This window comes from Humulus lupulus, chromosome 4 (assembly GCF_963169125.1).
Source record: "Humulus lupulus chromosome 4, drHumLupu1.1, whole genome shotgun sequence".
Taxonomy (NCBI): domain Eukaryota; kingdom Viridiplantae; phylum Streptophyta; class Magnoliopsida; order Rosales; family Cannabaceae; genus Humulus; species Humulus lupulus.
In genome coordinates this window covers 98,145,362-98,159,642 of record NC_084796.1, presented here as the reverse complement: position 1 = coordinate 98,159,642, position 14,281 = coordinate 98,145,362, and the positions used below count along the sequence as shown (strand labels likewise).

Below are 14,281 nucleotides of genomic sequence, written 5' to 3'. Positions count from 1 at the left end.
CTTTTGACTTGGTGCCGACTGATGTGGCTCAGAAAGAACGATTTGTTCAAGGACTGAATTTTAGGATAGCCCAGGGTGTTAGAATCGCCTAAGTACGTGAGATTTCTACATATGTTCAGTTAGTAGAGAGGGCCCTTACTATTCATGGTGCAAAGAACAAGATATGGAGGGAGAGCGCCGCAAGGCGTGATGCTCAGAGGGTGGTATGTCTGCTTATAGGGTCTGGTAGGGTCGAAGGCCGCAGTGATCAGAAAAGGAAGGCTGCATATATATTTGGAACCCCTGGACCAGAGAGGGGGTTTCGGGGTGCTCAGGGTAGTCGTCTAGACGAGGCTGAGAATTGGAAGATTTACCCAGAATGCGCTCAGTGAACAAGACGCTAGTTGGGAGAATGTTGTGCCAAGGTATGTTTCCTGTGCGGCATGGTGGGTCATCTCAAGAAATATTGTCCGCAATTGGAGAAGGAGGAATCGAGGAAAGGCAATAATTCGGTTCTGGCCTAAGTAGTTTCTTTGACATAAACAGAGGCTAAGCCTAGTCCCTCCATTGTGATAGATCAGATTTCTAGCGTTGACTTTTCTTATATAGTACAAATTGATTTTGGTGTTATGCATTCAATTGTTTTTATTTTGTAAGGTTATAGATGAACTGAGAAGATCCTGTGATATGTATTTTGTGGAAGTTGGGACGTTGTCACCTACTAGGGAATTAGTAGCCTCTACAAGGTGGAATTAGATCATTACTGGTAGAGGTAGATAGTAGGGAGTGGTCTGTTGACTTGACTGAAATATCAATGGAGGATTTTGACATGATACTATGTATGGAGTGATTGGCCAAGTGGGGAGCGACCATAGACTGTAATAGGAGAATGGTGAATTTTGAGCTTGAAGGAGAGGACCCATTTGTGTTTGTGGGGTTTGTGAATGGGCCTCGCGTTCCTATGATCTCGACATTGAAGGTTAAAGACCTATCGGAAGGAGGGTGCATGGGATTCCTAGCTAGTGTGGTTGATGCCACAAAGGTTATACTAGTCGAGCCAGAGGAGGATAGATTGGTCAGTGAGTTTTACATATGTTTCCAGAGGATCTATCGGGATTGCCAATGTATCGAGAGATTGAGTTGGCACAAGGTACAGGGCCGGTATCCAAGGCACCGTTTAGAATGGCACCGGTGGAGTTGAAAGGATCGAAGGTTCAGTTGAAGAAGTTACTCGATTTGGGGTTTATTATCCTAGTTTCTCGTCATGGGATGCACCAGTGTTGTTTGTGAAGAAGAAAGATGGGTCCTTAAGAATGTGTACCGATTAACGAGAGCTGAATATGGTGATTATCAAGAATAAGTATCCACTGCCAAGGATTGACGACTGGTTTGATCAGTTTCAAGGCAAGACAGTGTTCTTAAAGATTGATTTTTGATCTGGTTATTACCAGCTAAGGATCAATGAAGAAGATATTCCAAAGACTGCCTTCCATTCTAGGTATGTACATTGTGGATTTTCGGCGTTGTCTTTCAAAATGATAAATGCTCCAGTGGCCTACATGGATCTGACAAATAGAGAGTTCGATGATTACTTAGACAAATTCGTAGTGGTGTTTATTAGTGACTTATTGGCCTACTCCCAATCAAAGACAGAACACAAACAACATCTCTATTTGGTATTATAAAGGCTAAGGGAACATAAATTGCATGTAAAGTTCAAGAAGTGTGAGTTCTGACTTCTATGAGTGATGTTTATGGGTCACATTGTGGGAAAGAATGGGATTATGGTTAATCTAGTTAAGATAGAAGCAGTAAAGGGCTAGCCAAGGAACGCGTCAGAAGTTAGAAGTTTCTCGGGATTGGCGGGATACTATCACCATTTTGTTAAAGGATCTTTGAGGAATGCAACATCCTTGACTGAATTAACATGTAAGAACGTAAGGTTTGTGTGGAATGATAGATGTGAACAGAGATTCCAAGAGTTGAAACAGAAACTGATCACTGCACCAGTGTTTAATTTGTCATTTAAAAATGAGAAATTTGTGGGGTATGGAGGTGCGGCATGACAAGGAATATAGCGTGTGTTAGGAACGAGTTTCCTAATACGCAGCAGAATGGTGGAGGGACTGGCCCAGTGTACAACAAAAATTTTGTAACATATTTAAACTACCTTTAAATATGTGGATCCATTAATATACATACATTAATCATAAGCAAGATAATAATAGAAATCATACCTCTTGAAGCCTATCAAGTGTCCTTGCTATCTTTTCGTATTTAGAATGATCTTCCTATCCAAGCCGCTCCCACATACTCACACCAAGATCTTCCAAAGCGTTCTCTACACCTCAAGAAGTGTGTGGGCACTTAGAGAATGAATGATAGTTTATTTGTGATTCTACTTGATGTACTCAACACATGAGATCAAGAGAATAGGCCTGAGAATTGGTTCTTTATTTTCAGGGAGAGAAAACTATCGTTATATTCTTCACTGAGCGAATGTTCTGAGTTGTCTCACATATCTAAATATTTTTCTGATTAGTCATACTTAAAAGAAAATATTCAAATATAAAAATAAATATGTAACCATTTTACAATTTACTTTTTAATTAATTAATTATTCTATTAATGAAAAAATTCAAAAACCAATTTTTGAATTATCCATTAATTAATTAATTATATAAAATTGAAAATCATATCCCTGAAATTTGCCCTACACGCCACACACAGTCCATGGACTGTGTGTGCACGTGTAGCCTCCCTAATTTTAGGGATGTTGGTTTTTAAATTTTTATTTAATTATTTATTCAAACTGCTTTGTCAGATAAGATCTAACAATCTGATAACTAATTCAAATTTGAATTAATTATCTTTTTTAATTAATTATCAAATATAATTAATTACTTGAATAAATATTAATCTTTTTAATTCAAATCCAATTTGAACTTGTCAGATTATTATCTCCCACTCAAATAAAGATATTTAATTAATTCTACCAATTAATTAAATCCAATATTTTTGAAAATAAATATTTAATTTATTATAATTTCGAAAATTATAATTAATTAATTATTTAATTAAATTTCGAAATTAGTTTAATTATTTAATATAATTTCAAAAATTATACAATAATTAAATATTAATTAATTTTGTTAACTACAACTAATTTGTAATTAATTAATTAGTCGCTATTATCATATAATTGCATATTTGGCCTAAAGAACAAATTTCTTCTTAAATATGTCTTTAAACTATTTTTCCCTTTCATATCAACTCTTACCTTGAACAGTGTTGAAAGAGCCGCTATGGGGACCTATGGACCTATAATTCCAAGCTACAATAAATTTGAGATTATTAATTAAACTCTTTAATTAAATAGTCTTAATTTATTAATCTTATGATTATTCCACTATAAATATGAGACTGCACTCTTGTAATTATAGACATTTCATTTACTGAGTACTTTATAATCATAAAGCGTCCATTGATATAATCATGGCATACAACTTGACCCTCTAATAATGGTTCATAATTAATCAGGAATAAAATTATCGTTTTACCCTTTTAATTATCTCTTGTTGCCTTAAGTACCATTGACTTTACTAGTGAAGGTTAATTCATAACTAAATTATGAATTTGAGCTCAATAACCTTTCAATCCCAAAAGTCAACCCTTAAGAGAACCATCATTCAATCTCTTGCGAGAAGGCATAGATTCCATATCTGTACACTATGTCCCCAGCCATCTACATTAATGAGTTCCCAAAACAAAAGTTTTCAGGTTGATCATTCTGACAGACCCTAACAAGTGAGTCAAAGAACTCATATAACATAAACAGGAGTTCATAGTAACTTCAGGATTAAGATCTATTTGTATATGATCATCAGTTGATATATTTAATTAATACTTCGAAACGGTATTGAACTAAGTATTAATAAACATATCTTGTCCAGTTCTATATATTCTCTAATATATAAAGCACCTCCACTAAAGTGCCCTACCATACTAGTGATCCGGATCTAGATCACATGTATTCATAATACTAATGGATCGTACTTGCAGTAATTAATCTAAAGATTCCATAACTTTATTTTACTGTGAACTATTCAAGTTCATTTATCTCAAACAAAATCCTCCCGTACCAATACGTGTTTGAGATCACATATATGAACCTAGGAATTTTTCTGATATTTACATAATATTATCACAGAATAATATAGTCCATAAAATATATGCATAACAAATTCAATTTATTTATTTATTTCATTATAACAATGTCTACTACATATGCTTTCAGGGCACATTTCCAACAGCGTGTCCTTATACAGGCTAGGAAGGTGAATGCTTATGCTTCATGGAAGTTAAAGGAATAAGAACAAAGATACCCTACACATGACCGTGAGTTGGCAGCAATGATATTTTCACTTAAGGTATGGTGATAATACTTATGTGGGGAGAAGTGTGAGACATACACTAACATAAGAGTTTAAAGTATTTTGTTACCAATAAGGATTCAAATAAGAGATAGAAACGTGGGTGAGAATTGGTGAAGGATTGACTGTGAAATCCTTTATCATTAAGGGAAAACTAACGTGGTGGATGATAACTTATGTCGGAAAGGTCCAGGCCAAGTTTATAATTCGAAACATATCACAACAAAGTTAGTTGAAGAAATGACTAAGTATTGGTATAGGATTCATGATTGGTCAATTGGCGAATACAACTCTTCATCTTACCCTTCTAGAAAGAATTAAATAAGAGCAAAAGAGTATTCCACAAATGGTGAACTATAGAAAGAAAATCATAATAGGAGTGGCTAAGGACTTTACTATTATGATATGGATATGCTGAGATATGAGGATCGGATATGTGTTTCGATGGATGTTGCCATCAAGAGAGAGATTCTAGACGAGTCTCATACCACTCCACGCTCGCTACACCCAAGAGCCACAACGATGTATCAAGATTTGAAATTTGTATATTGGGAGCTAAGCGCCTAACCTTTGAGCAACTGAGGGCTAAACACTAGAGGCCAGCGGGGTTATTATGACATTTGGGAATTTTGAAATAAAAATGGGTGGATATAACTACAGACCTTATGGATGGATTGCCTAGGATTTTGGGGTCATAAGATTTTGTATGAATGATCGTGACTCGATATACCATGTCATTGCACCTTTTTCTTGAGCGAATGAATTATAATGTGGATTGGTATGCTAAGTTATATGTGAAGGAGATTGTACGTCTCCATGGGGCACCAAAGTCTATAGTCTCGGATTGAGATCCCATATTTACTTCCAAGTTCTGGAAAGGCTTGTAGAGGGTGATGGGTACAAGGAAAGGATATGTTTTAGGCATGTGAATTAGGTTTTGACGGATTTTGGAGTAAGTACAGTCCCTTTATTTGGTTTCCTACAACAAAAATTACTAGTTAATGATCGCAGCAGTTCCGTATGAGGTGTTATGTGGTAGAAAATGTTGATCATCCATTTCTGGGGGTGAAATAGGAAAAAGGAAATATCTTGCTTCTGAAATGGTTCAGAGGACCAATGAAGCTAATTTAGAAAAATTAGAGCGGGAATGCTCGCTTCACCCAAGGGACAGAAAAGCTACGCAGATCCAAACATAGGAACATGGAGTTCTAGGGTTGGAGATTATGTGTTTCTCCAAGTTTCACAGAAGAAAGAGATAAAATGATTTGGAAAGAAAGGAAAATTGAGCACTAGGTTTGTTGGACCTTTGAGATCCTAGATGGAATTAGGCAAGTGGGTTACAAATTAGCCTTACCCTAGCATTGGCGGGGGTTCATATGGTATTTCAAGTATCAATGCTAAGGAAAGAGGTGTTGAATACTACACATGTTCTGAGTTATGAGACCCCAGAATTACAGCGGGATTTATCTTGTGATAAGAAGCGAGTAGAGATTCTGGATAGAAAGGATAAATTATTATGGAATAAGACCGTCACTTTAGTGAAAGTGTTATAAAAAAAACCACAAAGTAGAGAAAATTCATGGAAGTTGGAGTTAGGTATGCGGGACCAATATCCTGAGTTGTTCAAGTAAATTTCGAGGACGAAATTTCTGTAAGGAGGGGATAGTTGTAGCGTCCCAAAACTCCTATTAAGATTAAGTACTTGGATTATCATGTCGGGAGGGCACGTGGGGTATTTATGTGAATTATATTATCATATAGTTTAGTATGCATGATTGTGTATATTAAATGCGTATAAATAATCGCTTTTGTTAAAAAGGGGTATTTTCGTAATTTTGACCCATTGAGGGTATATTTGTATTTTATGTGCTATATGCTTGAGACCACATGTTTATGTGGATATATTCGTGATATTCAGCAGGAGTAGATCCTTTCAAGAGATTTTAGCAGAAAGTCACAACGGAGATAAATGCTCGGCTCGGGTCGAGCCTAGGGGTAATTCGGGAATTTTGCATATTTTTAGAATTATTTGTAAATTAAATATATTGGGGGAAAATATTTGAGTTTGATGAATTAGTTGATAAGTTTGGAGAATAGGGATATAATTATGTGTTTTGATTAAAGACCAAAATACCCTTGAAGTTAGTTTGGGAGTTAAGATGAGACAAGGGGTAAATTGGTCATTTAACCACTTTCTATACTAAACCCACTAAGTGGCGAAGCACTTCCCATTCATACTCTGTCACTCTCACATTTCCTCTATTCTCACTTGCACCTAGTTCAAGACCAAACACAAGAGCCAATGACCAAACACTACTACAAAACTGTACTTAGGCAACACACGAGAGACAATAGTTTTCGTAGAACTGTTGTCTTGTGTCAAAAATAGACATGCGACAACAGTAGCTATTGAACTGTCGTGTCATGCAAAATAAATTTACATTAGAAGACGGTTCTAGTGAGACTATAGCATGCCTACTTTTAACACAAGGTGGCATTTCTGCAAAAATTGTTGCCTCATCCAATACAACTTTTCTCGTATTTTCTTAATCATGTGGTGTGATGCACTATTTGGCATTTTGCATATTATTTTTCTTATATATATATATATATAAAGAGAGAGAGACATATTTAATTGTACTCATTTTCATAATTTTTTAGGATTTTTTTCTTTTTCATTTCTTGAGCTAAGATCAATATTTAATATTTTAGGTTAGTTACATGTAGCATAAAAACAAGTGATGCATGTTCAAAATCCATAACTATAGTCTCAAATGAATATATATCTGACGATGTTCAAGCCACCAATATTACTTAATTGTTATGTGAGTGCACTCTTCATTTTTTTTGTGATTTTAGTTCTTCAATCTCATCTTTTGCAACCCTTATGGGCTTGCATTGTTTCTTAAATCACTAGTTCTTATTGTTAGGTTTTGTTGGAAAACTCTAAATTGGTTGTTCGTAAAGAAATTGCTCTCTACTAGTTTCTACAAATTAAATGGTCGGTCCTGTTTTTGCATGGGGTCTGAGATGAGGCTTAGGGTTTGAGATTGAGGTGTCACAGGGTATGGGCTTGAGGCTTATGGGCTTGGGATGAACTGGTGGAAGTTATATATGAGTTGTTATGATTGTTCTTTATTCATTTTGATATTTATTTGTTGTGTTTGGATAATTTCTTGTATAAATATGAGTACGATTTGTATTTATGGGTTTGATTTTGGAAAATTAATAAAGATGTATTTTTAGAGTTTTGAATGAATTTTCGGTTTCAAACTTATATTATGGTTGGAATGTTATGTTTTTATATTCTCTCATTTTATTCAATATTTATGTAATTTTAAAAATATATATAACACGAGTGACAATATTTTTAAGCAATTTTTTTTTAATTTTTTATATTTTTAGTGACAGTTATACATGAAATTTTGGATGAATGTAGTAGTTTAAAATAGGGAAACAAAATCCCATTTTCTATGTATATATGGTACATCAGATCAAAACATTATGTTATCTCATGTACCATATGGCACGACAGTTGCTTAAACGTTGTTGTGTCATGTTACCACATTTGTCCATAAACTGTTGTATCATGTACTGCAGGAGACAATATTTGCATAGAAACTATCGTCCCTTGTGGTACATGAGACGACAGTTTTATTTGAATTATTGTCTCCTTCTAGTACACGGCACTACACTGCATTTTACAATAGTATCAGAACAAATTGTATGAACGTTCTTACCACAGTTTAAAACTTTTGTACCACATCAATTTTTTAGTATTGAAACTTGGGATTTTGAATAAATTTTAGGAAGAATTCAGGTGCCTTGAAGGAAATAGAAGCTATTGGCATCCTCATCAGCCCTAGGAATTTCCAATTTAGAAAGGTGAACACCTTTTCTTCTCTAATTTTCCTTAAGCTCATGGTGTTCTTTCATGTTCTTGAAAGTTTGGGGGTTTGATGTTCAGTTTCAAAATTTGCTCTGGTTGGGTTGTGTGTTTAGTATGTATGTGTTAGAACTGCGTTTATGACTTGTTTACAGCTGGGATTCTCATTAGATATCATTATTTTGGAATTGAGTTTTCAGATTTTATGGGAAAATTTAGACCTTGGAACTCTAAGATGGAAAGTTGGGATTTTGGTGTGTATTTAGTGTTTTTACGATCTATAGATATTGCATGTGGGTTATTTTAATTATTTGGAGATTTTATTTGGTGTCAAACTACTGGGAAATCAGATTGGAGTCGAGATTTTGGTATGAAATCTCAAGGGAAAAACGCAGGTTCTAGGTTTGTCGCGGTGGCGGCACTGCGCATATACGTTTCCTTGAGGGTGAGGTTCGCCCTCTAACCTCTGTGGCACTGCAACTCTTTATGAGGGTGCTACGGCCCTAACACATGTTCATTTTTAGGCTTGGCTCTCTGACCTTTGTGGCGTCACGGACCTTTAGGAGGGCGTCGTGGCGCTAATGCCTTTTTAGGGCATAATTTTTCAGGTTTTTAGAAATAGGCTTAGGGCTTAAGGGATTTGATTTGGGGACCCACTTGGGGGCTCGGGGGACTATTCCATTACCTGATTGAATGGAAATGGAGGTCCCAAGAGTTAGGGTTTAGTTTTGAAACCCATGATTTGAACTTAGTCCCTAATAAGGGCACCATTTATGTTGTCACTAGGATTTCCGTGGGGTTTAGGAAAAGGATCGCACTCGAGGTCGTTTAGTCTTCAACACAAGACTCAAGGTAAGAAAACTAGCATATGTAGATAGAGCATGTTATTTGCTATGTATATTAGCATTGATTTATCTGTGGATGATCCATACGATCTATATTCGGAAATCATGCGTAACGTGGGCCTTGAAGGCGGGGTCAATTTGAGGGTGCGGTCCCCACTCGCCTAACATGGATCATAGGCTTGGTGCCAGAATGTGCACCTCGATCAGTTGGGCCATTCGACAATTTTTTTCTCTATGCTGGGAAAATGGTTTATGTGTTTGAAATGAACATACTTGTAAATTGTGAAACGTGTTTATGATTTGTATGACCGGAATGAATGCATTTATAATCTGTGAAGCATGTTTTTTATTACTTATGATTAATTGGATATTTCTTAAGAATTGGAGGGCTTTGGAGTGGTTTGTACATATTTGTCTGACTCGGCCGTCATGATCGAGTTATTTAAGGGACTTAGGTTATGAGTCTGATTTTCCTCCTTAGGACGGTGATATCGCCCAATAATCTCCTAAGCAGTCACAGTTGTAATCAGGCTATGTCGTATCCATAGAGAGGTAAAATAAAAATAAAAAGAAAGATTAGTAAATTAGAAATAAGAAACTTAGAAATAATGTAACTTTGAAAAAGAATAATTTTAAACATAAAGTAAACAAAATGGAAGAATAAGAATCAGAAAGAAAATATGGAAGGCACAAGTTTCATTCATGCAAACATATATATATATATATATATTAATAAAATTGATTTATTCTACTCAACTATAATTCTACACCATTAATTATAGTTAGAAAATATATATAATAACACTCACCTTAAAATATGTTCTTAATTAAATTATACTAACTTCTAATTTTAAAAATCTATCTTATTATATACCTTAGAGCGACAAAATACCAATGGCAGAATGCAATAAAAAGCATATAATATAAAAAATATCCTAAATTAAATCAAGATCCTAAATTACATAAGAAGAGCATGACCAGACTTATGTAAAAGACACAAATAAACTTAGAATAAAAATTAGAAGAAAATAAATTTAATATTAATAAATATATTTTGAAATGAAGAACAAAAAAAAATTTGTATATGAAAAAAATAATGTGAAACATGAACTTTACTTTAGCCTTTCCACAAGAGAATTTAGCCTAAAATAGGCATTGTTTTCACTCAAAAAGTATAAAAGAAATGAAAGAAATAAGTGTATTTCTCTCTAACTCTACTCTCTACTCTTTACTCCACAATCTCACCCCCTTTTCCCTACATTTGGCTCTCTATTTATAGTGGAAATAGAACCCAAAATGTGTAAAATTGTGTACAAAATAGTAGGAAAAATAGCTACAAAAACTAATGGAAGTGGGAAACATGTTGCAGTGACGAGAGATACACATTTGACACATGTCATGTGCTAGTTGGCTCAGTAGAGATGTGTTGAGGAATGGGGAACACGGTCAGGATGCGTGGCTCGGCTGCGTTAGGCGGGTGGGACGCGTGTCAAGCAGGCAGGCGTGCGGCTCGGTTGTACCAAGCGAGTGGGGCCCGCATGGCAGGCGGCTGGTGGAGCTGGGCCTGGGCAATTGAGCTCGGGTTTGGGTCATATTTTTTGGCTTGATCTTATCAAAAATGCCATTTTTTCAATCCTTCTTCAAATATATATTTGTTGTTCTTCCTTCTTTTTATTTGTGTCAAAATATATTTTATTTCCTGAAAATCAAACACAAATTAAATTAAAATTAATATTTTCAAATATAAAATATATTGCAATAAATCCATGAAAATATTGATTAAAACTTAATTAATTTTAACTTTTAAAACTAATAAAATGATATTTTTGAGCATTAATCACAACTTTAACTAGCTTATTGATAGTGTCTAGCAATTCAAGCGAAATGATAAATGTCAACATGATATATTTCAGGTCGAAAATTATACAAGAACTTAAGTATTAACACAAAATGTTAGTAACAAGTCAACAAGAGTTATCAAAATTATTTTTAACAAATCTAGAGTTGTGAGTGTGTGCACCAAACATGTACCTTCTTACCGCAAACCATAACACATAAAGTCTTCAAAATTATGTCAAGTAAAAGTCTTAACTCCATTAACCACTCATGTAATTGAAAATATTTAAGGATAAAGTTTTCACACATGGAGTTGAAATAAAGAAGTGAGCACTCATCAAATGGGTATATTTTTAGGACAAACTTTTTAAATAATCATTGAAACCAAGATAGGGAGTAAATTAATTTGACAACCACCGTAAAGAGTACCACAAAACTAGTTTTTCGGGATTTCTAAGTTAAATAGACAATCTTTACATTTATTCTAAGAGCCAAAAATAATACACATACATTTTTTCTTGGACACAAGAGACAACATAATTGAAAATGATAGAACTATTGCTCTTGTGTCTTTCTTTTCTTTTCTTCTTTTTTAAAATTTTTTCGTCTCTTCTTTTTCTCATGAAGAAAATAATAAAAGGGCTCTCTAATAAGATTTTTCTATAGATAATATTATCCCTAAAATATCATCCATTCATACCACAATACCTTGTCCAAATAATTATAATCATTTATAAGAATCAATAAAAATTCAAAAGTTGTTTTCTCAAGTCTCACCTCTCACATAAAAGAATGAATTCTTAAACATGGAAAATTTATAAGAAAATATGTGCTAACAACTATCTTACCACAATTTTTGGCATGTGCATTAGGTAACTCTAGAGAAACTCTTAGTAATAAAGATAACAAAAATTGACTGAAAAGTAAAATTTTGCAAAAATAAATAAGTAATTTTTTTAAAAAAATTGACCATGAAAATATTAATATGACAAAAATCAACATGACCATGCATAAATATGCTCACCACCCCAACCAAAATCAGATAGTGCCATCAATGTCTAAATATATAAAAAAAATGTAAAAGAGCAGGGAAAGAGACCAACTGGATAGCAAGCGTCGAGTGATAGAACGAATATTGATTCTTTAAAACATGAAAAACTGAAAACACAAAATGATAACAAATAAAATAAAATGACAAAAGGGAAATAAATAGAAAACAAACCTATGTACAAACACTTTGGAACACTACTCAGACTTGGTAAACCGGTTCCATGAGAGTGACTTCTTCAGACTGGGTCACCCTCTCGATGTAGTGTTTCAGTCTCTGTCAATTTACTTTCAATACTCTCCCATTGGTTGGGTCTGTGACCTCAACAACACCATTGGGAAAGATGATTTTCACAACATATGGGTCAATTCACCTTGATTTCAACTTTCCAGGGTGGAGATGCAAACGAGAGTCATAAAGATGCACTCATTGGTTTAGCTCAAATTCTTTTCTTAGGATCTTCTTTTCATGAGCCGCTTTCATTTTAGCATTGTAGATCCTAGAGTTGTCATAAGCATCATTCATTAACTCCTTAATTTCTAACAACTGAAGCTTACGAGTGAGTCTTGCCGCCTTGAGATCAAAATTCAAGCTTTTAACTGTCCAATAATATTTGGGTTCTATCTCAATAGGAAGGTGGTAGGCTTTGCCATAAACTAGCCTGTAAGGAGACATACCAAGTTGAGTTTTGTAAGCAGTGTGGTATGCCTAAAGAGCATCGAGAAGTCGTGAGGACAAATCTTTGCGGTCAGGATTAACCATCTTTTCTAAGATTTGTTTAATTTTTTGGTTGGATAACTCATCTTGGTCATTTGTTTGTGGGTGATAAGGAAATACAACCTTATGAATTACACCATAATTTTGCATTAAGGTCTCGAAAGAATAGTTGCAAAAATGGGTGTCTTGATCACTTATGATAGTTCGTGGTGTGCCAAACCTAGATAACACATTTTCCTTTAAGAATTTCACTACAGTTGTGTTATCATTATTTCAACAAGGCACAACTTCCACCCATTTTGAGACATAGTCTATCGCGAGGAGAATGTAAAGGTAGCCAGAAGAAGGTGGAAATGGTCGCATAAAGTCTATCCCCCAACAATCGAATATTTCTATTACAAGAATTGGGTTTTATGGCATCATGTGTCGCTGGGACAAAGCACCTAATTTTTGACATCATTCACATGATCGACATAAATTGTTAGTGTCTTATAACAAAGAAGGCCAATACAGACCACACTGTAAGATTTTTGCAGCAGTCTTTTTCATAGAAAAATGATCACCACAAGCTTCATTATGGAAAAAGTTCAGGACAGTAAAAATTTCATCATCTGGAATGCAACGTCTCATAATTTTTTCAGGGAAATACTTAAAAAGATATGGATCATCCCAATAGAAGTTACGAACTTCGACCAAAAATTTACGTTTATCTTGTACACTCCATGCAGTTGGAAGTTCGTAAGTCAATAAGTAATTAACGATATGAGCGTACCATGACAACTTAGTGACTGCGAAGAGATATTCATCAGGGAAGTCATCTCGAATGGCTAGGCCATCAGTGGAATTATAAAATTCAAGACGAGATAAGTGGTCTGCTACAACGTTTTCAACTCCTTTCTTGTCCTTTATGGTCAGATCAAATTCCTATAACAGAAGGATCCACCTAATTAAACGCGCCTTAGCATCCTTTTTGGAAAGGAGGTATTTTAAGGCAGAATTTTTAGTAAACATTGTGATAGTTGAACCAATCAGGTAGGAATAAAACTTGTCAAGTGTTTATACTACAACAAGTAACTCTTTTTCAGTAGTAGAATAGTTCATCTGAGCATGGATCTCGTGTCTCTAATTTTACGGCCATATGGATTCATCTACCTTCATGAGTTTTGAAAGCCTCGAATTGTTGTCTCAATGATTCAATTTGGCGTTTGACGTTGTCATCCTCCCTCAATTGGTAGATTTCGGTTGATTGTGGCTTGTCCATAGGACTTGGTCCATTCCATTTGTAGGACTTTTCAGCTAGATCGTCGAGGTACTCGAAAGCTTCATCGGGATCTTTTTATAGGAATTCGCCATTGCAAATCATTTTTACGAATTGTCTTTGTCCGATTGTGAGACCATCATAGAAATATCTGACCAGACGCCAGCTTTCGTATCCATGATGTAGGCATTGATTTATCAAATCTCTAAACCTTTCCCAGACCTGATGGAAAGTTTCATGGTCTTTCTAGATGAAGGTAGAGATTTTCGTCTTAAGGCT

The 14,281-nt window shown here is 34.8% G+C and overlaps 1 non-coding gene across 1 annotated transcript; it reads left to right on the top strand.

Moving 5' to 3' along the window:
• Positions 1–14,174: 14,174 nt before the first annotated feature.
• On the top strand, positions 14,175–14,281 carry LOC133833618 (small nucleolar RNA R71). The gene has a single exon (XR_009892989.1). It is a non-coding gene; the product is annotated as a small nucleolar RNA R71 (small nucleolar RNA).